This window comes from Macrobrachium nipponense, chromosome 19 (assembly GCF_015104395.2).
Source record: "Macrobrachium nipponense isolate FS-2020 chromosome 19, ASM1510439v2, whole genome shotgun sequence".
NCBI lineage: Eukaryota > Metazoa > Arthropoda > Malacostraca > Decapoda > Palaemonidae > Macrobrachium > Macrobrachium nipponense.
The window spans coordinates 74970450-74997949 of NC_061088.1; the positions used below are offsets into that span (position 1 = coordinate 74970450).

A 27500-nucleotide genomic window follows, 5' to 3' on the forward strand; every position below is an offset into this window, starting at 1 on the left:
CCGTAGGAGGGGATTGCCGTCAGTGCGCCTCATGCTGTGCACTGTAGGCGTTACTTGACGTTCTTTGCAGCGACACTTTTCATTCCTTTTAGTGCACCTCCGTTCGCATTCTCTCTCTTCCATCTTGCTTTCCTTAAACGTCTTCTAACAAATGTTTTAATATTTCCAGCGCTGAATGACCTCATGGGTCCCAGCGATTAAGGCCTAAATGTTACATTCTAATCCCTGCTCCAGTGACACACTTGGGATTTTGGTTCATGACTGGAAAGTTAATGACAATTTAATCATGTTATAACGGGCCATTGTAAGACTTTCATATAATCAGATCATGTGACTGAAAGATCTTCAAGCTTATTATCATTATTATTATTATTATTATTATTATTATTATTAACAGCTATACACTGCGCTGAAACCCAGCGCTGCCCATCATGTCACCCGTAACCCCACCCCCCCTACTCCCCCCACCCCCGAACCCCTAACTACCGAAGCCCCATCCCGTGGCGGACAAACAAGAAAGATTCCCTCGGATTATTATTATTATTATTTTTTTTTTTTTTTGCTCTATCACAGTCCTCCAATTCGACTGGGTGGTATTTATAGTGTGGGGTTCCGGGCTGCATTCTGCCTCCTTTAGTAGTAACACCATTACTTTTCTTACTATGTGTGCCGTTTCGAGGATCCACACTCTTCTGCATGAGTCCTAGAGCTACTTCAGCCTCTAGTTTTTCTAGATTCCTTTAGAGGGATCTTGGGATCGTGCCTAGTGCTCCTGTGATTTTGGGTAAGATTTCCACTGGCATATCCCATATTCTTTTTATTTCTATTTTCAGATCTTGATACTTATCCATTTTTTCCCTCTCTTTCTCTTCAACTCTGGTGTTCTATGGTATTGGGACATCAATGAGCGATACTTTCTTCTTGACTTTGTCAATCAACGTCACGTCTGGTCTGTTTGCACGTATCACCCTATCCGTTCTGATACCATAGTCCCAGAGGATCTTTGCCTGCTTGTTTTCTATCACTCCCTCTGGTTGGTGCTCGTACCACTTATTACTGCAAGGTAGCTGATGTTTCTTGCACAGGCTCCAGTGGAGGGCTTTTGCCACTGAATCATGCCTCTTTTTGTACTGATTCTGTGCAAGTGCCGGGCATTCGCTTGCTATGTGGTTTATGGTTTCATTTTTCGTATTGCACTTCCTACGTATGGGAGAGATGTTATTTCCGTCCATCGTTCTTTGAATATATCTGGTTCTTAGGGCCTGATCTTGTGCTGCTGTTATCATTCCTTCAGTTTCCTTCTTTAGCTCTCCCCTCAGTAGCCATTGCCATGTGCCATCGCTGGCTAGTTCTTTAGTCTGTCTCATGTATTGTCCGTGCATTGGTTTGTTGTGCCAGTCCTCTGTTCTGTCTGTCATTCTCCTGTCTCTGTATATTTGTGGGTCTTCGTCTACTTTTATTAGTCCTTCTTCCCATGCACTCTTTAGCCACTCGTCTTCACTGGTTTTCAGATATTGCCCCAGTTCTCTGTTTTCGATGTTGACGCAGTCCTCTATAATTATTATTATTATTATCATTATTATTATTAAGAGCTATACACTGCGCTGGAACCCGGCGCTGCCCGCCACGTTTCTCCTACCGTCCCGATCCCTTACCTACCCCAGGACGGACAAACAAGAAAGATCCACCCCGATTTTATTATTATTGTATTATTATTAATTGTTATTATTATTACTCTAAGCTTCCAAAGAAGAAAGCTTTCCCCAAAGTCTTTTCCTAAGTCTTATCAAGTCAATACTATCGTAGTCTTAGTGATACCTATGACACTGTATATACATTGTAACTGACAGTGTCACACTACAGCAGTTCCTTCAGCTCCCAATATCAGCGGCGGAAACGCACCCAATCTGGTCGTCAGTCGCGTCTGTTACGCCCTCGTAAATTAAAACGCATTTTAATCGCGAGTTCCGTCAAAGACAATAAATCTCGTTTAGATAAAGTGCCTCGTATTTTCTAATTATACCTGTGTCGCCTGCTGTGAGCCAGCGACGGAAAAATAGCGAGATAACTGCTGTACTTGGTTATTCCGAAAAAAAAAAAAAAAAAAAAAAATGCCTGCACTATTGCGTACACTTTTAAGCTTAACCCCGACTGACTACCATTTTCTGAGATCCTAAACTGAAGCGGCATGTTTCGAAATACGCAATAAGCAGTGGGCTTCGATGAAGAATGCATAATCACAATCTCAGCTACTGTACAATGCGAAACAGTGTATTGATAGGTCTTATGGACACAAGACTTGAAATTCGATTATAAAATCTAGACCAAAGGCCAAGCGCTGGGACTCACGAGGTCATCCAACGCTGAAAATACTGTTGAAACATTTGCTGAGAGATGGAAGGAAGAGAATATGAACGGAGGTACAGTAAAAGGAATGAAAGGGCTTGCAGATAGTGGCAGAAAGAACGCTGCCACAAAGAACCATAAGTTATGCTTACAGTGCGCCGCATGAGGTGCGCTGACGGTAATAACCCCCCATACAGGAGGAAACAAGACTTAAAACTGAAACTTACGAAACTAACCAAAGATTTCAGAAACAAAAAATTCAAGAGGGTGACGTTGCAAGACCATCCCTGAGATCAGAGGTGAGGCACCTCTCGAGCAAGAAAGCAGATAATCTTCGCGCAAACCTCCAGTGTCGATGACCTTTGATTTTGCGACGACAGTTGGATGTTTGTTTGTTTGTATGGTGTTTCTACGTTGCATGGAACCAGTGGTTATTCAGCAACGGGACCAACGGCTTGACGTGACTTCTGAACCACGTCGAGAGTGAACTTCTATCACCAGAGATACACATCTCTAACCCCTCAGTGGAATGTCCAAGAATCGAACTCGCGGCCACAAAGGTGACAGGGAAAGACCATACCAACCACGCCACTGAGGCGCTCGAGAGTTGGATGGAAACCAATCAAACATGTAAAAAATAAAAGTTCTTTGATCTATATGCCGCCCGCGTTACAAGTATTAACATGGCTTGGATTATGCAGCTTAATAAATATCTCAGCTTTTTATTTGGCAGGTTTTTTTTTCAATTATTTATCCCTACGTGATTTTTTTTTTTCAAAGTAATGAAGACGCGATTTTGAGCAATTGGAACCTTAAACGTTCAAAGGGAGATGCCAGTACAAGACTAACATGACTACCCTAAAGCAATTCATCCTGTATTTTAATAATTGACAGAAAACTTTTAACTATTCATCTGTTTCTTTGTTAAATTATTTTTCTTTTTCAAATGACTGATAACTCTTCTTTCTGTTTTTCCTATTACCGTCTCTAACTTCTTTCCAATGAATTCCATCTTCGATGGAAGCTTAAATTCGAAGTCATTGGCCTCTGTGGGCCTGTTCTACATAAATTGGGTTAATCCTCTTTTAATAATAATAATAATAAATAATAAAATAATAATATAATAATAATAATAATAACAACTTAAGTAACAAGAATCTATTCACCTTGCTTCAACCCCGAGATCTAAGAAAAAAAAAATCTACTATCAAAATTCCCGTTTCGCTCCATCGATAAACCATTGTTATTGATGACCACAGTTTGTGACAAGGTCTATATTCCCCTTCTCGTAGGGGTGTTGGCGGGGTGGTGGTGGTGGGCGGGGGTGGGGGGGGGGGGGGGGGGGGGGGGGGGATACATAAAACGCAAAAACTGGGGTTTATCATTCCCGCTAGACAAACACTGACAAGCCGCCATGTTTGACTTTTTTTTTTTTTTTTTCTTTTTAACTAAAATTGTTTTTCCCTAATTATATATTTTAGACAGGGAGCTCATTCTTCTCCTGGGTTCTACATCTTGTGAAATCGGCTATTATTATTATTATTATTATTATTATTATTATTATTATTATTATTATTATTATTATTATTATTACTATTGATAATTACATATGACAACAAACCAGAGTTTCTGAATAATAATATAGATAATGCTTTCTTTATCCTTAAAATATTGTGCATGCTAACTATTAGAGAGAGAGAGAGAGAGAGAGAGAGAGAGAGAGAGAGAGGTCACTTTTGGGACAAGATTACTAAGCTGTTCCCCTTCTCCACACTGGCTGCGACCCACAGAAGTTGGCTAACTGTTAGATTACACAATTCAGTGTTTGGGTAAACAGCAGTCTTTTTGCCATTTTGAGGAGACTCCTCTCTCTCTCTCTCTCTCTCTCTCTCTCTCTCTCTCTCTACTCTACTACTACTACTACTACTACTACTACTACTATTTTTTCTACAACAGAAACAAGTTATCATGTAATCTCTGATAACCTAAGGACTCCAGTATCGAATTCTCTCGAAATGGTGAGTAACAATAGAAGTTAAAAAAAAAAAAGTATTTATAAAGCATTAAAAACAACGCATTTATTCAAGGCGCCATGGCGTTTATAATAAACTTTTACAATAAGGATTAAAAAAAAGAAGTTAATTTCTTTGTTTTAAAATCATCGTATCAGAGCTAGTCAGAATTAAAAATGACACTCATAAAACCAGAGACAAAGACCTTGATTCAATAACAGTTTCCATTAGTAAGGACTCGTCCGTTATCAGATAATAACAGCCGTGGACTGAACTAACTGCTAATATTCCCAGGCACAGACAGGGGTCCTCATTGGATCGTTTTTTACGGTTCAGAATCCGCGGTAGTAATTCATTTCACTTCAGTGCAATCCGGGTCCCTAATTTGATGTCCCAAGATTAGAATATTCATATTTCTTCGCTGGTAAAACTCTTCTTACCCAGTCTTTGTGGAAGAATGCCATAGTGCTTTGTAGGTAAGTCGGTATTCAATGTACTTATTAGTAAGTAGCGCCCTCCCGTTTTCTTTGCGTTGGAGGGGTAACTGAATCAATCGTCCATTCTTGCCTGACGTAAAGGATATTAACAATATTTGCTAATCTTACTGACGACGGAATGCACCGTGCGCAACACATTCAGAAAGTAACGCCAGGTAACATACTGTCAATCAATAAATTACTAAAACGTCGAATTTCACGTGAACTACGGTACAAAACAAAAAGCTGCAATAAAACGGAATGAAATAAAACAACCGTTTCACTATAATATTTCCACTCCTGATTGACATAAAAGGAATAGAATGTGCAATTTAGGCCAAGCACTGGGACGTATGAGGTCATTCAACGCTGAAAGGGAAACTGAAAGTAAAAAGGTTTGAAAGGTGTAGAAATAGAGGATGGAAATTAAGATGGAAGATAGAGAATAGGATAGGAGGTATAATAAAAGGAATGTAAAGGGGTTGCAACTGGGGGCCGAAGGGACGCTGCACAGAACCTAAGTAATGCTTACAGTGCACCGACGGTACTAACCCCCTAGGGAGATGATTAACATAAAGATTTCACCGTACGCAATCAATCTTGAAGGATTCCCTGTCTTTTAAAGTCTTGTGCGCTTGTATGAGTTAACCAGGCTTGGCTTATTGCTTGACATACACGCCGCAGAACCAGAGCGTCATATCTACAAATCGCAGACCGTAATTCAGTTAGAAAATGAGTCCAAATCCGGTAATAGTCGTCATCCGCTGTCGTCCCGCGATCCCACATTTTACTCCAGTGAAGTACGACGTTCGTAAACGCGATTTTGGCGTCTAATTTTGGTACAGGCTTCAGTCACAGCCTTCATACACAATGAATGAGGGTCATAATTACCTCTACTGACTTCTCTGTTCTGAATTTTACTCCGGGAAATAGAATTAAATAAAATCTGACATTAACAGAATTTTGACGTCATCTGTCTTACGAAATGAGACTTTTGGGTGGAACTTTGGTTTGTTATCTACGCGTCACCTCCGAGGAGCTAGTACTAAACATGGAAGCTGAATGGGACGCGGTGTTTAGTGCTAGGCCTAGGGGATCAAAGTACTGTATACAGCCATTTGTATATTGTGATGGGGACAAATTATATTAATAAACGATGTATTTGATCCCCGAGGGGCTAGTACTAGACATGACCGAAGCTCAATGGGATGCGGTGTTTAGTACTAGCCTCTCGGGAAGCTCAATGGGACGCAGCGTTTAGTGCCAGGCCTAAGGGATCAAAATACTGTATACAGCCATTTGTATATTGTGATGGGGACAAATTATATTAATAAACGGTGTACTTGATCCCGGAGGAGCTAGTACTAAACAAGGAGTCCCACTGGGCTTCCGCCACGTTTTAGTACTAGTGCTCGGAAGGTGAGGCGCAGATAACAAGCTAAAGCCTCCGGTAACAGCCTTCATACGTCTATCGCAATGAGCGAGGGTCTTTTGTCACCATTATCTGCTGAATTCGATCAATTCTGCATTTAAAAAAAAAAAAAAATCTAGATTAAAAACCAAACTGGCTTTTGTAGAATCACGACATTCATCTATTTTACGGAAAGAGATTTCGTCTTGAAAGTTTGGTTGAAAACCTTGAATAACGGCCTTCGTATCTCCGTCGTAATGAGCAAGTGTTATGCGCTTGTCATTGTATATCATTAACATTATACATTATATGTAATTAAGGGCGAGACTTTCCTTCCTCATTGCCATTGTTAATAACGGCAATTACGCTTTTTATTTCATTAATGAAATGAGAAGAAAACTCTCACGTACATCCAACGATAGACAAAAGTCAAGTATATCATAGTCTTACTAGACCACTGAGCTGATTAACAGCTCTCCCAGGGCTGGCCCGAAGGATTAGATGTTTTTAATTGGCTAGGAACCAATTAGTCACCTAGCAACGGGACCTACAGCTTATTGTGGAATCCGAACCATATTATATAGAGAAATGAATTTCTATCACCAGAAATAAATTCCTCTGATTCCGCGCCAACGATAGACAGATAGCTACAAAAACTCACAGGTACATCCAACGATAGACAGATAGCTACAAAAACTCACAGGTACATCCAACGATAGACAGATAGCTACAAAAACTCACAGGTACATCCAGCGATAGAGAGATAGCTACAAAAACTCACAGGTACATCCAACGATAGACAGATAGCTACAAAAACTCACAGGTACATCCAACGATAGACAGATAGCTACAAAAACTCACAGGTATATCCAACGATAGACAGATAGCTACAAAAACTCACAGGTTCATCCAGCGATAGACAGATAGCTACAAAAACTCACAGGTACATCCAACGATAGAGAGATAGCTACAAAAACTCGCAGTTACGTACAATGATAGACAAACACTGATAGATAGCTTAAAAAAAAAAACTCACAGTGGATAATAAGCCTCGTCATCTTCTTAGAGGAGCCGACCTCATTGGAGACCTCGCAGGCGATGTCCTCGTAGAGGATGTCCTTCGTGACCTCCTCGATGACCAGCTGCGTCACATTGGCATTCGACACCAGCTGCCCGTTGCGGTACCATCTGTTGGGTATCAGGAATATGACGTTATTACTCAGAATGTGGCATTCCCTGAAACCCTCTGTGTTCCTTTAGTCTCACAATAAAATATGGGATTCTCTGACACCCTCTGTGTTCCTTTACTCTCATTCAAAATATGGGATTCACTGACACCCTCTGAGTTCCTTTACTCTCACTCAAAATATGGGATTCACTGACACCCTCTGTGTTCCTTTTCTCTCACTCAGAATACTGGATTCACTGACCACCTCTGTGTTCCCTTAGTCTCACTCAGAATATGGGATTTATTGACAGCCTCTGTGTGCCCTTAGTCTCACTCAGAATATGGGATTCACTGACACCCCCTGTGTTCCCTAATTCTCACTCAGAATGCAGAATTCTCTGACACCCTCTGAGTTCTCTAAATCTTACTCAGAATGTGTAGCTCTTTGACATCATCTGTGTTCCCTGTGGAATTCTCAGACTTCCTCACTGTTCCCTAATTCTCACTCAGAATGTGGAATTCTCTGGCAACCTCTGCGTTCCCTAATTATCTTTCAGTGTGTGGAATTCTCAGACTTCCTCACTGTTTCCTAACTCTCACTCAGAATGTGGAATTCTCTGGCACTCTCTATGTTCCCTAATTCTTACTCAGAATGTGGAACTCTCTGACACCATTTGCGTTTCCTAATTCTCACTCAGAATGTGGAATTCTTTGGTACCCTCTGTGTTCCCTAATTCTTACTCAGAATGCTCTGACACAGTGTGCGCCATAAGTCTCCCTCAGAATGCGGAATTCACTGACACCCTATGTGTTCCGGCCTCCTTTCAGGAGGCTACTCTGTTAACACTACTATAAGTAAAAGTCCATTAAACACATTTCCCTTGTTTCACGGGAATGACCAATTCTAGGTTAGGTGACCTATTTTTCCTCCCTGAATTCCCTGACTTTGGAATTCTCTCTTTGCTTTGGTTCCCCGTTATTCCTCTGATCTTCTATATTTCGTGAGGTCAGCTCATAGCGGCCCCCCCCCCCCCCGCTGTCCACTCCCCCCCCACAACCGTCAAATTGAGGAAATGTTGACTTTGAAAACAAAAAGAGAGAAGGAAACACCACCATCAGCGCCATCTGTGGCCTAAGCCGGAACGAGAGTAAATATGCATAAAAACGAGAAGGGGGAGAGGGGGGTGAGAAAAGTTGACGGAATTCTTTTGTTTTTTCATTACGGAACAAATAGTTTTTCTGATTATTAAATGGACGCATAATTAATTTGATCCTTAGGGAATTCGAAAATATATGTATATTAACATGAGTGCTTTTTTTTAAAGGTGGCGGGCGGGGCGGGGCGGGGGTGGTGGGGGTGGGGAGGGGAGGAAGGGCTGGCTGAATGAATTCATTTTGCTTGTGAATTCCAGAGACCATTGTTCCAGAAATCACTTTACAAGAAAATTGTTCCTGGAAAGCAATTTGGAATTTTGTCATCCTCCGAATAGTTGGTCTGATTATTTATTTTAGTCGTTCGTTGTTGTTGTTGTTTTTCCCGTTGTTTGTGCTAAAAAAATTGAATGAAAATAAATAAATAAATATATAGATAAAAGAGGGCAGCCGCTGAAGGTAAGACAGTGGGAAAAACGGAAAAAATAATATGACTAATGGAGAAAGATTAGGGAATAATCGCTCTGGTCATTAGTGGATTTCTTTCTTCCATTTAAGTGTCTTGCGGACGCAGCCAAACTTGCAACGTCACCAACGCAGAAGACCTAGCACAAACTACATACGTATATATATATATATATATATATATAAATATACTATATTATAAATATATATATTATATATGCATATATATAATATATTATATATATATATATTATATATATATATACATATATACATATATAAATATATATATATATATATATATATATATATATATATACATATATATGTATTGCATACTTATCAAAAACATGCCAGAAACGTATTGCATACATATCCCAGATAAGTCAGGAACTTATTGCACACATATATACATCCTTTATACGCTCAGAAAAGCTCTTGTGCGCAGAATAAAAATAAATTATGAATTAGCCCCTCCAGCACGAACGAACTTAGGCAACTTTAATGAATGACAAGAGCTGTGCGTAAAAAAAAATAAAAAAAAAATAAATAAAAAAATAAAAAAAGTAACACCTACAACGCACCACGGGAGGTGCACTGACGGCACTAACCCACTGCTGGAGCCATGAGGAGTAATCTACCGAAGATATACGTACATACATCTAAAACTCAGTGGACAGACGCCCGTATAAAAAGTAATTGCCAAAGTTCTCCATAGATATATTTATTTCTGTGATGACCAAAACTACCTATTCAAGTACTCATTAGCATATGACTGCTCCTTTTTGAAGCTCTCCCCTTCTGCCCCCCCCCCAATTATATATATTATTATTATATATAATATAATTAAAATATATATATATATATTATATAGTATATATATATATATCATATATATATATACATATATATATAAGCATATATGTATGTATATGTATATATTATATATAACATATATATATATATAAATATATATAGATATATATACCATATATATATATATATAATATATATATATATATATATATCTATTATATATATATATATATGATATGTATATATATGTATATATATATTTATATATATATATATATATATATATATATATATATATATATATATATATATATATATATATATATATATATATATATATATAATATATATATATATATATATATATATATATATAATATGTATATATATATAAAACTATTTGCTCTAATAAGTTGAAGGAAGACTCACCTGAACGTCATGGCACTGGGATTGGCATCGGCAGAACAGGTGAGGGTAGCTGTCTGCCCCTCCTTGTACCCATCGTGGTCGTGAATGATCGTTACCTTCGGCGGGTAGCGGACTTCCAGGCGAACCTTTATTGAATATAATGTATCAATCGATCAATAAATAAATAAATAAATAAATAAATAAATCAGTCAATCAATCAATAAATCAATTAAAGCATTAATAGAAATAATTAAAAAGGAAAATAAAAATTAATGAATTAATTAATGGGTACATAAAAATAATAAATAAGTGAATAAATAAAAAATGAAATCAAGTCAATGAATGAATGAATAAATAAATAAATAAATAAATAAATAAATGGCCTAGAATGGTAAATGGTAATAGATGTTTTAGGTGAAGAATCACGTCAAATATGATACAATTTCTTATAATTACGTGAAAAATGGTCTCTTATTTGGTCAAGGTTAGAATATCGGTATAAGTAAATAGTGGCTTCATATAATGTAAAGGGTTATATAAGTAAAATGGCCTTATATATGGTCAAAGTTAAAAGATACATGTAAATAATGGCCTCATATAATCCAAAGGTTAAAATAATCAAGAAAGAATGCCATCAAATAAGGTAAAAGTTAAAATACGTAAGAACATAAGGACCTCATATAATATAAAGGTTAAAATAATTAAGTGGAAATGGCCTCATATGATACAGGTTATGAAGAAGGAATTAGGAGAATAAGGATATGAAAAATATTACGTCATTTTGCCAATCTGATCAAGTAAAGTACTCGTGAAATTAAATGTAATTTTATGCATTTATTAAACTGAAGAGAAATAAGAAAATGACTGAAGTAAAACGTCTATCATGAAAACAATGTAAATTTCATCTTAAAAAAAATTGTATTAACAAATTTGGGAGTTACTGAAAGTTACTGAACACGCCACTAACTATCATACGTTAATCATCTACGTAGTTAGCCATTTCACTTGCCTTAAAAAAATAAAAAATAAAATATTTAAATGGTATCTTTCTCAGTGTTACTCTCTCAGATTGATATTTATAGGATTCGCAGATGAGAAAAAAAGTCATCTACAAATTAAAAAGGAAAATTTGCGACCAGAAGCGAAAGTGTTTATCAAAAAGGTCAAAGGTCAGCATATTAAGGATAACGTACAACGTGGCAGGAAACTGAAAGGTCATGAAAAGGTCAGTTCCCATGACTGAACTTAAAAGTATAAACTCATGAATTAACAACAAAGATACAAATTTGAAAATTCGAAGGTTGATAACCGAACCGAAGGATAAAATGCCTACAAAATAATAATAATAAAAAAATATTCTAGCTAAAACGATGCATGCCAAGTGAAAATCATTATACTTAGTTAAATCACTGTTTCCAGTTAAATCATTATACTTAGTTATATCCCTATTTTAAATTAAATCATTATACTTAGTTAAATCACTAATTTCAGTTAAATCATTAAACTTAGTTAAATCACTATTTTAAGTTAAATCATTATACTTCGTTAAATCACTATTTTCAGTTAAATCATTATACTTAGTTAAATCACTATTTTAAGTTAAATCATATACTTCATTAAATCACTATTTTAAGTTAAATCATTATTCTTCGTTAAATCACTATTTTCAGTTAAATCATTATATTAAGGTTGCTTCGAACTTGAAGATGTTAAAAAAAAGTATATCTTAGCTTAACCAGGAGAGCTGATTAACATCTCTTCTAGGGCTGACCCGATGGATCAGATTTTAATTTGCGTGGCTAGGAACCAACTGGTTACTGAGCGACGGGACCTACAGCTTATTGTGGGATCCGAACCACATTATATCGAGAAATGTATTTCTAATCACCAGAAATAAATTCTTCTGGTTCCTCAATGGCAGCAGCGAGAAGCGAACGCGGGCTACCAGATTGTCAGGCGAGTATGCAACCCACCCGTCCACTGAGGAACTGACGTTTGAAAATATTCTGTAAGACCGGAATTTTGAAAAAAAGTAACTGAATACGGCCATTCGAATATTAATCGGTACTTGAAAAATTATAACGATTATCATTATTCCAAAAGTCAAATGCCCCGTACTGAAGATTTCTAATAAAATAATAATCTGTCTTGATAATTTACAGAATTTTTTTTTATTAAAAATACAGAGACCAAGAATACTGTAGGGCCCCTGCTTTTTGAAAATATATGAAATTGGAAAGGTTTCTTTCGGAAAATAGAACAGATTTGAATCATTTAAAAAATAAATAAAGGAGTGCGGGTCGGGGATGAATTATTTAAGAGGAATTAAAGCACAAAAATGGTTCAGGAAAAATGAAGAATTTCGTAATTTTAACCCAGGGACTTTCAATTTATAAAAACTCCAATGTTCCGTGTTACATAATTACGCACAAACACACATAAATGCATAATTGAATATGGACAGCGCTATTGGTATATAAAACACACACACACACAAACACCTTACTTTCTCTGTCTGTCTGTCTGTCTGTCTGTCTGTCTCTCTCTCTCTCTCTGTACACGTATATATGTATATATCTATATATATATATATATATATATATATATATATGAATGTGTATATATATATATATATATATATATATATATATTTATATATATATATATATGTATTATGCAAAGTTATATATTTACACACATACATATATACATATAAATGTATATATACTTATATAATCATATACGTATTTAAAAAACATTTGTGAAGTCTATTAAGGAATCTCCCGCCCGAACGTGTCCAAAACGATCATCATCATCATCATCAGCACCCTCCCCCCCACAAAAAAAAAAAAAAAGGCTGAAAACGACCAGTGAATGAATCATTATTGATGTCAAAGTAACATCAATGCAGTGGCCACTTCCTCCCTTCCCCACCGCCTCACCCCCACTCCCCCCCCCCATCCCCCCTCCCCAAACAACTCGCAAACGAAAAAGCGGCGACTGACGTAAAAAAAAAAATTGTGGACAAGCCTTTATTTTTCTTTTCTTTTCTGCAGCCATTTGCTGTTGCAACGGCGGGGATGCGTCACTATTTTTCTCGCCGGGCGAAAAAAAAGGGGGAAAAATAAGAAAAAAAATTGAAATGCGAAAAGCGTCTGGAGAGGAGAGCTAATATTCGAGCGCGTTGTCTGCATAATTCAACGGCTGTGGATTAAACGTCAGGAAAAAAGGATTAAAAGGGATTTGTTGCCTCTTGGTAATCCTTATGGGACTTTGACACCACAGAGACGATGTGTTTAGTTGCACTCCTGACCCTATATTCATCATATTTGTCTGTTTGTAAGGTGTTTTTACGTTGCGTGGAACCAGTGGTCATTCAGCAACGAGACCAACGGCTTTACGTGACTTCCGAACCACGTCGAGAGTGAACTTCTGTCACCAGAAATACACATCTCTCACCCCTCAGTGGAATGCACGAGAATCGAACTTGTGGCCACCGAGGCGCATGTATTCATCATATTATACAATATACATTCATCATTATTGATTGAATCCTGCACTTTTCACATTTTATTGGGTACCTGGAGAGACTTCATGAAGAAATCAACCGCTCATCTTTTTTCCAAAGGTCAAATGTAATATCCACAAAACATTAAGAAAGGTCTTATTTCTGCCATATTTTTCTGACAGTTCTCTCTCTCTCTCTCTCTCTCTCTCTCTCTCTCTCTCTCTCTCTCTCTCTGTATTAAATCCTTGAGTGAAAGTCTGCCCAGTGCACTCGTAGTGAATCTACTGATCTTCAAATATCTAAGCAAGACAACAAAATCCAATCCTGTCCTCTGCTGCTGCTGCTGATGATGACGTCTCCTGAGTTTCGTGTGTATCTCTTTTATTTCCTGTTGCTTTCTTTTATTGTAAAATTCTTTTAATGTGAACGAGTAACGTAATTCACTGCCAGTCGTAAATGCGTAAATATTTGCTATATAATAATGTCGCAGAGAGAGAGAGAGAGAAGAGAGAGAGAGAGAGAGAGAGGAGAGAGAGGAAATAAAAAGGTTTCTATAAAATCCAAGAAGAAAAGTGAAGAAGAAGAGTGAAGGATCTGAGAGAGAGAGAGAGAGAGAGAGAGAGAGAGAGAGAGAGAGAGAATCAAAAGGCTTCAAGAAGACTAAGCAAACCCACAACCTGCGCACACCCACCTGCGCAGCTTCCGCATGGCGAACTGCCGGGTTCATGGCCGTGCACGTGAAGGCACTGTTGTGGTGCCTCCTGTCTGCCAGGAAGCTCAAGACGGACCTGGCGTTGCTCCGGTGGGCGTCCTCCATGAGCTCCGTCGAGTAGTGGACGCCCTCAGTCACGACGCGGCCGGAGGCGTCCAGCCATTGCAGCTTGCATATTGAGGGGAAAGTTAGCCATTGCAGCTGCCAGAGGTTGAAGGGGAAATTAGCCATTGCAGTCAGGGGGGGAAAATTTATAGCGAAAATTAGCCATTGCAGCGCGGAATTGAGGGGAAAAGTTAGCCATTGCAGCTGCAGGAATTGAGGGGAAAAGTTAGCCATTGCACTTGCCAGATTGAGGGGGAGTTACCATTGCAGCTGCAGGAATTGAAGGGAACAGTTAGCCATTGCAGCTGCAGAACTTGAGGGTAAAGTAAGACATTGCAGGCTGCAGGGATTTGAAAAAGTAGAAAAAAAACTTAAAAAAATTCAAAGTAAAAAAAAAGAGGTGAAAAGTTAAAATTACCAATTCAGTTGCAGGGAAAAAATTCAAAAAAATTTACCATAAAAAAAAATAAATTAGCTAAAAAATGGGAAAAAAAAAAAGAAAAAAAAAAAATAGCCCATTGCAGCTGCAGGAATTGAGGGGAAAAGTTAGCCATTGCAGCTGCAGGAATTGAGGGGAAAAGTTAGCCATTGCAGCTGCAGGAATTGAGGGGAAAAGTTAGCCATTGCAGCTGCAGGAATTGAGGTTAAAAGTTAGCATTGCAAGTGCAGGAATTGAGGGGAAAAGTTTAGCCATTGCCAGCTGCCAGGAATTGAGGGGGAAAAGTTAGCCATTGCAGTGCAGGAATTGAGGGAAAAGTTAGCCATTTGCACTGCAGGAATTGAGGGGAAAAGTTTTAGCAGTGCAGGAATTGAGGGGAAAAGTTAGCCATTGCAGCTGCAGAATTCCGAGGGGAAAAGTTAGCATTGCACTGGCAAGAATTGAAAGAGGGGTTAGCCATTGCAGCTGCCAGGAATTGGGGGAGTTAGCCATTGGAGCTGCAAGGAAATTGGGGAGGAAGTTAGCCATTGCAGCTGCAGGAATTGAGGGGAAAAGTTAGCCATTGCAGCTGCAGGAATTGAAGGGAAAAGGTCGAATGAGGCACGATTTTTAAAAAATGTAATTTTAATTCATTACTTTAAAAAATGTAAACTTAGTGAATTACCTTGAATATTCAATTCTATTCAAACTGTCATATCAACAGATTACCTTAAAATCATAATTGTAATGAATTACTTATAAAATGTAATTTTAATTCATTACTTCTAAAAATGTAACCTTAGCGAATCACCTTAAATATTCAATTCTATTCAAAATCTCATTTCAACGGATTTCCTCAAAGTTATAAGTGTAATGAATTACCTCAAACATTTAATTTTCATGAATTGCCTAAAAATATAATCTTATTAAAATTTCATTCAAAAGAATTGTCTGAAAATCAAATTTTAATTAATTGCCATAAAAATAATTTCAATGAATTACCTCAAAAGGAATTAAGCTAATCACCTTAAAATCCAATTTCAGCGAAATACCTTAAAAATTAACTCTAAACAAATTACCTAAAAGATTTACTTTAAACGAATTACTTAAAAATCTAAGAGAATTACCTTAAAAATTAATTCTAAAGGCATTACCTAAAAAATTCAATTCTATGCAATTACCTTAAGTATTTTATTCTGAAGAATTTCTTTCAAGAATTCATTCTAATTTCAATGCACTAACTTAACATTTGAATGTTAACGATGCTTAAAATTTTAATTTTAATGCATTACCTTAAAAATATAATTCTAATGAATTACCCTAAACATTTAATTTTGTCGAAATTTTTATTTTAATGTATTTCCTTAAAAATTAAAATTTAATGGATTACTTTAAAAATTTAATTCTGATTAATTGCCATAAAGGTTTATTTCAAATGAATTACCTTACTTACCACAAAAAATTTATTTTATGGCATAACCTTAAACATTTAGCTTTAATGCTGTTAAAACCTTTATTTTAATTAATTAGATCTAAATCTTTATTCTAATGAACAAGTTTAAAAGCTTAATTTTACATTAGTTTCAATGCGTTATTTTTAAAACGTTATTTTAATGAATTAACTGAAAAATGTATTTGTAATAATTTTAAAATTTTATTTCAAATACTTACATCTAAATCTTTATTTACATGAATTATTTTTCAAGTTTAATTTAAAAGAAATTTTTAAATGTATTAAGTTTCCAATATCATTTCAATGAATTACCTTAAAAATTTTATTTTAATGAATGTTTCAAACCTTAATTTTAGTGAATTCCTACAAAAATTAATTTATTACTGTTATACTTAGTTTGATCGATTAGTTCGAAAACTTAATTTTATGGAATTACTTTAAATGCTAATCTTAATGCATTAGCTTCCCGTCTGTCTGTCTATCTATTTATCAACTGATTTTCCTACATTGCTGGAAGTTCCATTCATACTGTAACGTAACTATACTTCTTTATCTTTCTTTTCACTGTTCACAAAATTGTTCTTTACTGTGGAAAGCAACACAGAAAGAATACTTCTTTTTGTCTTCCTCCAAAATTGGATTATATCGACTAATGATGTTAAAAATGTTAAAAGGATATTCTATGAATTGTTGGTTACTTTCCATGAAGTAGACGTGAATTAAACTTTGGTAAAACCTTTGCTTTTCGTGAAGAATTTTACATTAATTCATCAATGCCTCTTTGATTTTATTACGATTTACGTTCGAGTACCACGTACTGTCCAAATTCACACATTCAACCGCCCCCCTATCCCGGAAATCACAGAAGGCCCTAAAGTAAACATTACCAGGCATTCAGTGACTTCCACCAACCATTCTATACAAATCTGGAATGGAGATTGAAGCCAGGGAGAACAGTTACCACCTTCCTTCTTTCAAGGACCTACCTCGGCTGCCGGCTTCCCTCCTTTCGATATACACTCGAGCTGGACCCCGAATCCAGCCGTGGTTGTGACTAGGGGCCCTTGGGAGATGACCGGGGGCTCCGGAGGAACGTAGACTGTCAGCTTGGCCGTCTGGGACCTCACGCCTGGAATGTCTCTCCACCCGGTTACCTGGCACTGGAAGTACGCCTCGTCTTCCAGGGTCACGGGGCTGATCCGTAGGCTGAAGTCTCCTGGAATGTTTGGGAAAAAAAGAAGTTTTTGTAGTGCTGATGCCGAAGTCTTCTGGAATGTTTGGGAAAGGAGAAACGTTGGTTAGGCTCAGGGGGAGGTTCCCCCGGGTCGATAAAAGAAGGAAAACGTTTTTATGATGATGTTTAGGAGTGCAGGTATTTCCTTAAGCTCTTAGGAAATAGAAATATTATGATGTCGATGACATTCGTCTTCAGCAAAAGACGATGAATCATGGAAATTTTCTGATGTTGCGGGTGTTTATATTTCATGCAGTGTTTTGTTAAAGAAAAAAAAATATTTAAGGTCACTATGCAGGGAATTTGCGCATACAGAACTCTCCTATAACGTTGAAAGTGTAGAAACGATTTGACGTCTTGCTGATGATATTTTCTTGAATATTAAAAAAAGGAAAAAAATACGGAAATGAAACTGAAATCTCAAAAAAAAAGCACTTAGTTTCGGTTGTGCTAAAGTCATCTAAAAGCGATTCTTCTGAGATGACAGCTGATCATATTAATTACGATTATTATATTTTTCACCGATCGCAAGCTTTTTAATATCTATAGCCATTAATATAACTGTTATAACTCAAAAGTTTGATAAAAGAAATTGCTTCTGTAACTAATATAAATTAAATATACTCTATTTATTGATTTATAATTATCCGCAGTTTATTCACTAAAAGTAGAAGCCAATATTACATATGATTTTATTATTCAAAAGCTGTTATTTGTTCTCTTTTTTTTTAATGCTTTTATATGAAAGTAAAAACACATTGAAAAGGTGGAGGAAACAAGAACAATTATGATGGACAGATAAAAACAGCAATTAAAACGAAATAGTGTTTTTTATATCCGTCCATTACCAGGGTCATTAAAAATCTGCGTGTGCTTATCATTTCCATATATAACCATGACACATACCGAGATTGCCTCTCTCTCTCTCTCTCTCTCTCTCTCTCTCTCTCTCTCTCTCTCTCTCTCGTATTTACTGAAATGAATTGTCTGTGTCTGTCAAGTCTGTAACACTGTAATTTGTCATTATGCGCTTTGTGGACGTTCTTCCGTCTGTTTCCATATCTCCCCATGTTTGTTATTTTGCCTGCCTTGCCTTGTCTTTCTGTCCGTGTTTGTCTCTCTGCCAGTTTTCACTCTGAAATTTTTCTGTCTAGTTTTCACTCTGAAATTTTCTGTCCAGTTTTCACTCTGAAATTTTTCTGTCCAGTTTTCACTCTGAAATTTTTCTGTCTCATTGCTGTTCTTTTCCAATCCATGTCTGTCCTTTTTTTCTGTTACTTTAATTGTCTGTCTGTTTGTCTGTTTCCATCTGTATGTCTGTCAGGCAGTTTTAACTCTGGCATTTGTCTGTCTCAATGCCCTTCCCTGTCTCCTCAGGTCTGTTTTTTGTCTCTGTCTGTCTGTGTCCATCTGTATGTCTGTCCGGCAGTTTTCTGTCTCAATGCTTTTTTCTTTCTATCCATAGCTGTCGGTCTGTTTTCATTCTGGTATTTGTCTGTCTCATGTCTTTCTCTGTCTACTGAGGTCTGTTTATTTTTTGCTTTTTATGTCTGTCTGTATTCATTGGTAAGTATTGTATCATTGTTTTTTACTCGGGAATATTTCCGTCTCATTGCTTTCCTCTTTCGACTTATGTATGTTTTGTCTCTGCAAATTCAATAGTCAGTCTGTCATTTCGACTATTAGTTTAATTGTCTGTCTGTATTTTTCCTATTATTTTAATTGTCTAACTGTCATTTTCCGTATTAGTTTGAATGTCTTTCTGTCATTTTGCCTATTAGTTTAATTGTCTATCTGTTATTTTGCCTATTAGTTTAAATGTCTGTCTGTAATTTTGCCTATTAGTTTAAATGTCTGTCTGTAATTTTGCCTATTACTTTAAATGTCTACCTGTCATTTTGCTTATTAGTTTGTCTATCTGTTATTTTGCCTATTAGTTTAAATGTTTGTCTGTCATTTTGCCTACTAGTTTAATTGTTTATCTGTCATTTTGCCTACTAGTTTAAATGTTTCTCTGTCATTTTGCCTTTTAATTTAAATATCGGTCTTTCATTTCGCCTAATAGTTTGTCAGTCTATTATTTTGCCCATTAGTTTAATTGTCTGTATGTTATTTTGTCAATTAAATGTCCCCCTGTCATTTTTCCTATTAGTTTAAATGACTGCTTGTCATTTTGCCTACTGGTTTAAATGTTAGGCCGTCAGTTTGCCTATGAGTTTAAGTGTTTGTCTATCATTTTTGCCTATTAGTTTAAATGACTGTTTGTCATTTGGCCTATTAGTTTAAATGTCAGGCCGTCATTTTGCCAATTAGTTTAATTGTCTGTTCTGTCACTTTTCCTATTAGTTTAACTGACTGTCTGTCTGTGCTGCAAGTCACCGCCTACCTTCTTCGTCAGCGCCGATCATCTTGTACCTCTTGAAGGCGTGGAGCTCCCTCTCGTTCCCGAGTCCGAAATCGTCTCTGGTCCACTGGAGGTCGCCGACTTTATTGATGATCCTGCAAGGCAGCACTACCGTCGAGCCTATCACGGCCGTCTGCGGCGACGGCTGGTTCGCGAATTTTTGCTCGCCCAGGACCGCCTGGAGGAGGGACAGGGCCACCGTCGCCAGGACGGCTAACTTCGACCGCCATCTTGATTTCAGGTCTCTGCTGTCCGTGGGATTGGCCATCTGGGGTAGATGAAAGGAAGTTTTATACCCTCTGCAGCTAACAATTTTAAATGTACACAACCTGGTGAATGCTTAGCATTATGATGATGAAAATTTATGAAAGTATGTGATTATAAGGATTATTTTTCCTTTCTTTTAAAATATGACTTAACATACTCATGGAATTTCTGAGGTCAGGATCGTATGTACGCATGACCATTATGATGAGGATTTTATGAAAATTTTTAAGAATATATGATTATAAAAATTATTTTTCCTTTCTTTTAAAATATGACTTAACATACTCATGGAATTTCTGAGGTCAGGATCATACGGACACATGATGATTATGAAGATGATTTATGAAAATTTATGAAAACATGTGATTATTATGAAGATTATTCATGAGAATTTATGAAAACATATAGCTATTATGATGCTGATTTATGACAATTTATGAAAACATTATGATGACGATTTATGAATATTTGTGAAGATATATGAATATTATGATGAAAATATTGAAAAAAAAATATTTCAATTATATATTATGAAAATTTATGAAAAAATATGGTTATCATGACAATTTATGAAAATGTATGAAAACATGAATATTATGAATTTATGAAAATTTATGAAAACATGATTATCATGATGGCAATTTGAAAATTTATGAAAACATATGAATATTATGATGAATTTACGAAAATTTATAAAAACATAGTGATTATTATGATGACGATTTATGAAATTCATGAAACATATGAATATTATTTATGAAACTTTATGAAAACTTGATTATTATAAGCTTGATTTATGAAAATTTATGAAAACATTAAGATGATGATGTATGAAAATTTATGAAAACACGTGATTATCATGAATATTATAAAAAGTCGACTATAAAGGGCGTTGGAGTGGTTGGCCAGCAAAGGAAGAAAGCGGAATGGAAGAAAAAAAAAAAAAAAAAAAAAAAAAATTAAAAAAAAAAAAAAAAAAAAAAAAAAACTTAGTGCAACAAGGGGGCTGAAGGAAACGCTGCCAGACAGCCTATGATAATGCCTACAGTGCGTCACGTGAGGTGCACTGACGGCAGGCTCGATTTTTCTCCGAGACCAGTTCATCACAGAAACAAAAACAACGAAGCTACGATGGCTGCGCTTGAACTATACGGGGCCGGTAGGTGGGGGTTGGGGGGGGGGTGGGGGGGGGGGGGGGGGGGGGGGGGGGGGGGGGGGGGGGAAGGGGGTTACGTCGTAAATCAAGCTACTATTCTTCTTCTTCTTCTTCCCTCCTCTTCTCTCTTCTTCTTCTCTTCTTCTTCTTCTTCTTCTTCTTCCACGAAGGGAGACTTTACATGTCTAATGTATTTCCTAGAGAATGAATTATTGCGTCATTTGTAGTTCTTAAGGACTTGAGTTATATCGCGGTAAAAGGGTCGGGTTGGGGAGGTAAGGGAGGTGGGGGATGCCGAATGACGGGGGGGGGGGGGGGGGGGGGGGGGGGGGGGGGGTGGGGGGGGGGGGCGGGGGAGTGGGAAGGTTAGGTAGGTAGCGGGTTGCCGGATGTAGTAAAAGTAAACTCACTAATGGAAGTAAAGTATACAGGGTAACTGGAAATGAATAACTTAAAAATTGTATGTACATATATATATATATATATATATATATATGTATATATATATATATATATATGTATGATATATATATATATATATATATGTGTGTGTGTGTGTGTGTGTGTGTGAGTTTATGTGAGTGTGTATCTTATTCATATACATAATAGTGTATATATATAAAAAATTTATAAACATACATGTTTATTTTATATATTATATTATTTGCATATGCTAAAATATAATATAGTTATAATATATATATATATATATATATATATATGATATATATATATATATATATACATACATATATATGTGTGTGTGTGTGTGTGTGTGTGTGTGTGTGTGTGTTTTAGCATGAGCGTTTATCCACGTGGTAAGGTAACGTATCTTGCTTTTAAAGGGGATGGCTTTTAATCTCAAACATAAATATTCTTTCGCAACAGAAGCAACGGAAAACACGTCTTTTCAAAATTTCTTATCTTATTAATCTTATTATCATTCCGTGTTTGACATTCCATGTCGCTTATTACTCTTTCTTTTTTATTTTTTTTTTCTCTCTCCTCTTTGCTTTTATTACGTTTAGTCCAATTTGGTTTCGTTTTTCTCTTTCTCTTTTTCTTTCGTTTCAATAAAATTCAATTTGTGACGATTTCTCATTTTTTTCTATTTTATAAGTTATGAATAAAAATATAATTTTTTTTGTTGGTGTTTTAAGTCTTTTATTTCCTTATTTTCATAGTTTCATGTTTATTATATTGTCTTTATTTCCCCTATCAGCTTTATGATCTCAGTTCGTGTATTTTTATTCACTTACTGTATTATTACCAACTTTAACTTCCGTTTCATACTCCTCCTCATCCTATATTCCTGTTTTTTTCCAGTTCACAATCTAAAATTCTTACCTTTTCCCATTTTCGCACATTATTCCCTAGTTCAATTTTATTTTTCAAATTTATTTTTCGTTATTTCTCCATTATTCTTATTCTGGTACCATATTCGCACATTATTTCCCATTTCATTTTTATTTCCTAAATTTATTTTTCGTTATTTCTCCATTATTCTTATTCTGGTTTTATCAAGTTTATCAGCTCTTCTTTTAGCATTTTACTCCTTGTTTCTCACTTTGTTTTCTGGTCGATTTTATCAACCATTTTTTTCCTAATTTTGTTTCCACTTTCTTATTTTCTGAATTTTATATCTCCATTATTCGTATCCTGTTTTTTACAGACTTCATCAAGTTCATTTTGCTTTTTATTTCATTTGGCATTTTTCTTTATTTCGATTTCTTGTCGAATTTTATCAACTATTCTTCCTCCATTTTATTTCGCCTCTTTTTCTTTTTATTGTTATTTATCAGCTCGTCTATTTTTTATTTTTTTATTAGCATTTTTCCTTATTTCGATTTCTTGTCGCATTTATCAATTATTCTTCCTCCATTTTATTTAGCCTCTTTTTCTTTTTATTGTTATTTATCAGCGCGTCTATTTTTTTATCTTTTTATTACCATTTTTCTTATTTCGATTTCTTGTCGCATTTATCAATTATTCTTCCTCCATTTTATTTCGCCTCTCTTTCTTTTATTATTATTTATCAGCTCGTCTATTTTTAAAATTTTAATTAAAATTTTTCCTTATTTCAGTCTCTTTTCGCATTTATCAATTATTCTTCCTCCATTTCATTTCGCCTCTCTTTCTTTTATTATTATTTATCAGATCGTCTATTTTTAAAATTTTAATTAGCATTTTTCCTTATTTCAGCCTCTTTTCGCATTTATCAACTATTCTTCCACTATTTTTCTTATTATTATTTATCAGCTCGCCCGTTTTTTTTTGTTTTTTTTTACATATTAGTTAGCATTTTTTATTTCTTATTCCTCATTAACTATTCTCCTTCCATTTAATATCTCTTTTTTTTCCCAATTTAAATTTTTCTTCTTCCACGAAATATTTTTTTCAAGGTGAGCGAACAAAACTGCACAATTCTCTCCTCTTCCTTCCCCCCCACCCCCCAACCCCCGCCCCGTCAAAAAAGAGGAAAAAAAAAAAAATAATAATAAAATGAATCTGCATATTCATTTTTTCTTTCAATGATAAATGTTGGGCCTTTCGGGAAAATCTTTCATCATTAAAGTCTATTTTTTTCAAGCAGCATTCTGTGTGATAATCTTTTTTTTTCTATTTTCATTTAATCTCATTTTTTTTTTAACCTGGGGGCTGGGGGCTAGGGGAAGGGGGAGGGGGAAGGGGGAGGGGGGGAGGGGGGGGGAATGGGGAGGGGGAGAAGAAAGGGGCAGCGGGAGGGGTAGAGGTGGAGGGAGAGAGGGGGGGGGGGGGAAGAAGAAACGATTTTATGCAGGATGAGCGATAACTGAATTTCCTTTAACGAACAAAACAGCATTGCTGCTTCACTGACCGAAATTAGGGTTAATTGCAGCCACACCGACCCCCCCCCCACCCCCCCCCCCCCCCCCCCCCCCCCCGTGAACCCCACCAAAAAAAATTGCATTTCAAAGAGCGTTATCTATTCGATAACCAAAATGAAGTTAACGATAGCATAGCATGCGTTTTTTGAGCTTTAAAAACGTGGGCAGCTTTTTATGCATCAGCAAATGTCTGCAGTTTTATACATTAAAAAACGTTTTCGGTTTTTATACATGAACAAACGTTTGCAGTATTATGCATGAACGAACGTTTGGAGTTTTTTTTTATGCATGAACAATTGATTGCACTTTATACATGAATGCACAGAAGTTTGTATTTTTATACATGAACAAACTGCTACATTTTTTTATACGAATGAACAAACGTTTGCCGTTTCTTATGCATGAACAAACTTTTACAGTTTCTTATGCATGAACAAACGTTTACTTTTCCTGTGCATGAACAAACATTAGCAGTTTTTTACGCATGAACTATGATTTGCAATTTTTGGTTCATGAACGAACGTTTGCAGTTTTTATGCATGAACAAACTTTTGCAATTTTTTTCATGAACAAACGCTCTCAGTATTTATGAATAAACAAACGCTTGCAGGTTTTATGCATGAACAAACGTTTGCAAATATTTTCGTGAACAAACGCTTTCAGTATTTATGAATGAACAAACGCTTGCAGGTTTTATGCATGAACAAGCGTTTGCAATTTTTTGTTCATGAACAAACGCTTGCAGTTTTTTATACATGAAAAACCATTGCAGTTTAATACCCATTAACAAACTTTTACAGTTGTCATGCATAAAATAAACTTTTGCAGTATTATGCATTAACAAACGCTGCAATTTTTTATGCATTAACAAACATTTGCAGCTTTTATGTATGAACAATAATTTTCAGTTTTTTGTGCATCAACAAACGTTTGTAAATTTTATGCATGAACAAACGTTAACAGTTTTTAGTACATAAAGAAACGTTTGTAGTTTTGTGCATGAACAAACGTTTGCAGTTTTTATGCATGAACAAATATTAACAGTTTTTAAGCATGAACAAACGTCTGCAGTTTTTATACATGGAAAAAACTTTTTCGGTCTTTTATACATGAACAAACGGCTGCAGTATTTTGCAAGAACAAACGTTTTCGGTTTTTTAATGCACGAACAAAGGTTTGCGCACAATTACCCGGAATGAGAGTGAAGTAGCCGTTTATTATTTGTCATTATCGACTCACACCATCTGATGGCCGGCAGGGACTGCTACTTATGACGGTCCAGTGACGGTCTATGAACGTGGAATCAGTTGTCAATGGAAGTAGCATTCAGTACCATTGTTTTGGAGAAGAACCAGCACTCATCATCAATGCCCCTTTCCGCTGAGAGCGGCCAGATTTGCTGAACAGCAGCAATATATATGCAGTAAATGTGCTTCTCGCCGTTCCATGAACCTTCATTCCATACACCGTTTGTCTGTGGAACAGTCTCCATGAGGATGTCGTGCAATGAGAACTTCGGTAGTTCATGCGGAAATGCAGCGCATTACTAACTAATAAAAATTCTCCTCGTATGTCAATGATTTAAGGTGCATTTTTATCTACTTATTAATTTATTCTTATATTCTTTTTCTCGCTTTCAATGATATCTTCTTTCTTTCTGTATTTCACATGACCTTCTGTTACTTATTTCTAATGAACACCAATTTAATAGCCCCAGTGGAGGCCTTCTTCCGTACGAACAGGGTTCATCTTCTGAATAATAATAATAATAATAATAATAATAATAATAATAATAATAATAATAATAATAATAATAATAATAATAATAATAATAATTGCAGAGGCGAAATTAAACTCAGTTAGTGCAACGATAGCGATTGAATCGTTGGAATGCGCTTCTTAAAAGGTAAAATAACCCAAAAAACACAAGGGTAAAGCGCAAATTCCAGAGCTTAAACGAATCCTACTATTCACTGAATTGTCGTGAACACCACTACTCGTCATGAAAAGTAACTTTCATGAAATCTCAAAGAGAAGATTCAAAACGAGATACAGACGATCCGTTACCAAATTTATGATCGTCATTAACCGCCCCCCTCCCCCCAGGGGCCGAATCTCCAGGGGTAGGATGATTAGGAGATTAGCGTCCCTGGTATTTCCCTACCCAGAGGCGGACTGACCCTTGAACTCTGTATCTCCAGCTTCGGGTATCTGAAGGAATAATGGTAATATAGAAACATTTTTTTGCTTTTGTTAGGATGAAAAATGGACATTCTCCTCTCCTCTCTCTCTCTCTCTCTCTCTCTCGTGCTCTCTTTCTCCTCTCTCTCTCTCTCTTCACCTCTCTATATATATATATATATATATATATATAATATATAAGATAATATATAATATATATAATTTGTATATATATACTAGTATATAATATATTATATATAATTCTGTATATATAAAATACTATACAATATATATACATATATTTTCATATACATACATACACATACATATACATACATTCATTCATACTTATTCCAATTAAAAGACTTGCATTCAGAGAGTAGAGTACCCAGCGATTCATTTTGGGTGATGAGTTCGCTAAACCAAATAATACCCTAATTCAGTAAATGGTTGCTACCTCTAAACGGACGTCTAACTGTGAATCAAGATGATATATATATATATATCAATTCAAGCTACAAATGTCCTTTAATATTCTAAATTCACTTTACCTCCCAAATGATATATTTTCATATATGTACCGAAGGGGAATTTTTTAATTGATAATAATTTCGTCCCCCCATGGGATCGAACCACCGTCCAAGTGGGACGGTGGTTCGATCCCATAGGGGGGATGAAATTATTATCAATTAAAAAATTCCCCCTTCGGTACATATATGAAAATATATCATTGGGAGGTAAAGTGAATTTAGATATTAAAGGACATTTGTAGCTTGAATTGATATATAAATGGATCACGGTTCGTGTGATAATTATATCATATATTATATATATTATATATATATATATATAATATATATATATATATATCCGTAAGGAGCGGGCCATTGTAACATCACTCCGGCGAATCTCCATCATTTGCATATAGATCCTCCCTAACA

General features: G+C 35.9%; 1 pseudogene; it reads right to left on the bottom strand.

Annotated features, from left to right (window-relative positions):
* The window catches only part of LOC135218445 (irregular chiasm C-roughest protein-like), a 58872-nt pseudogene that overhangs the window by 10457 nt on the left and 20915 nt on the right, over positions 1-27500 (bottom strand).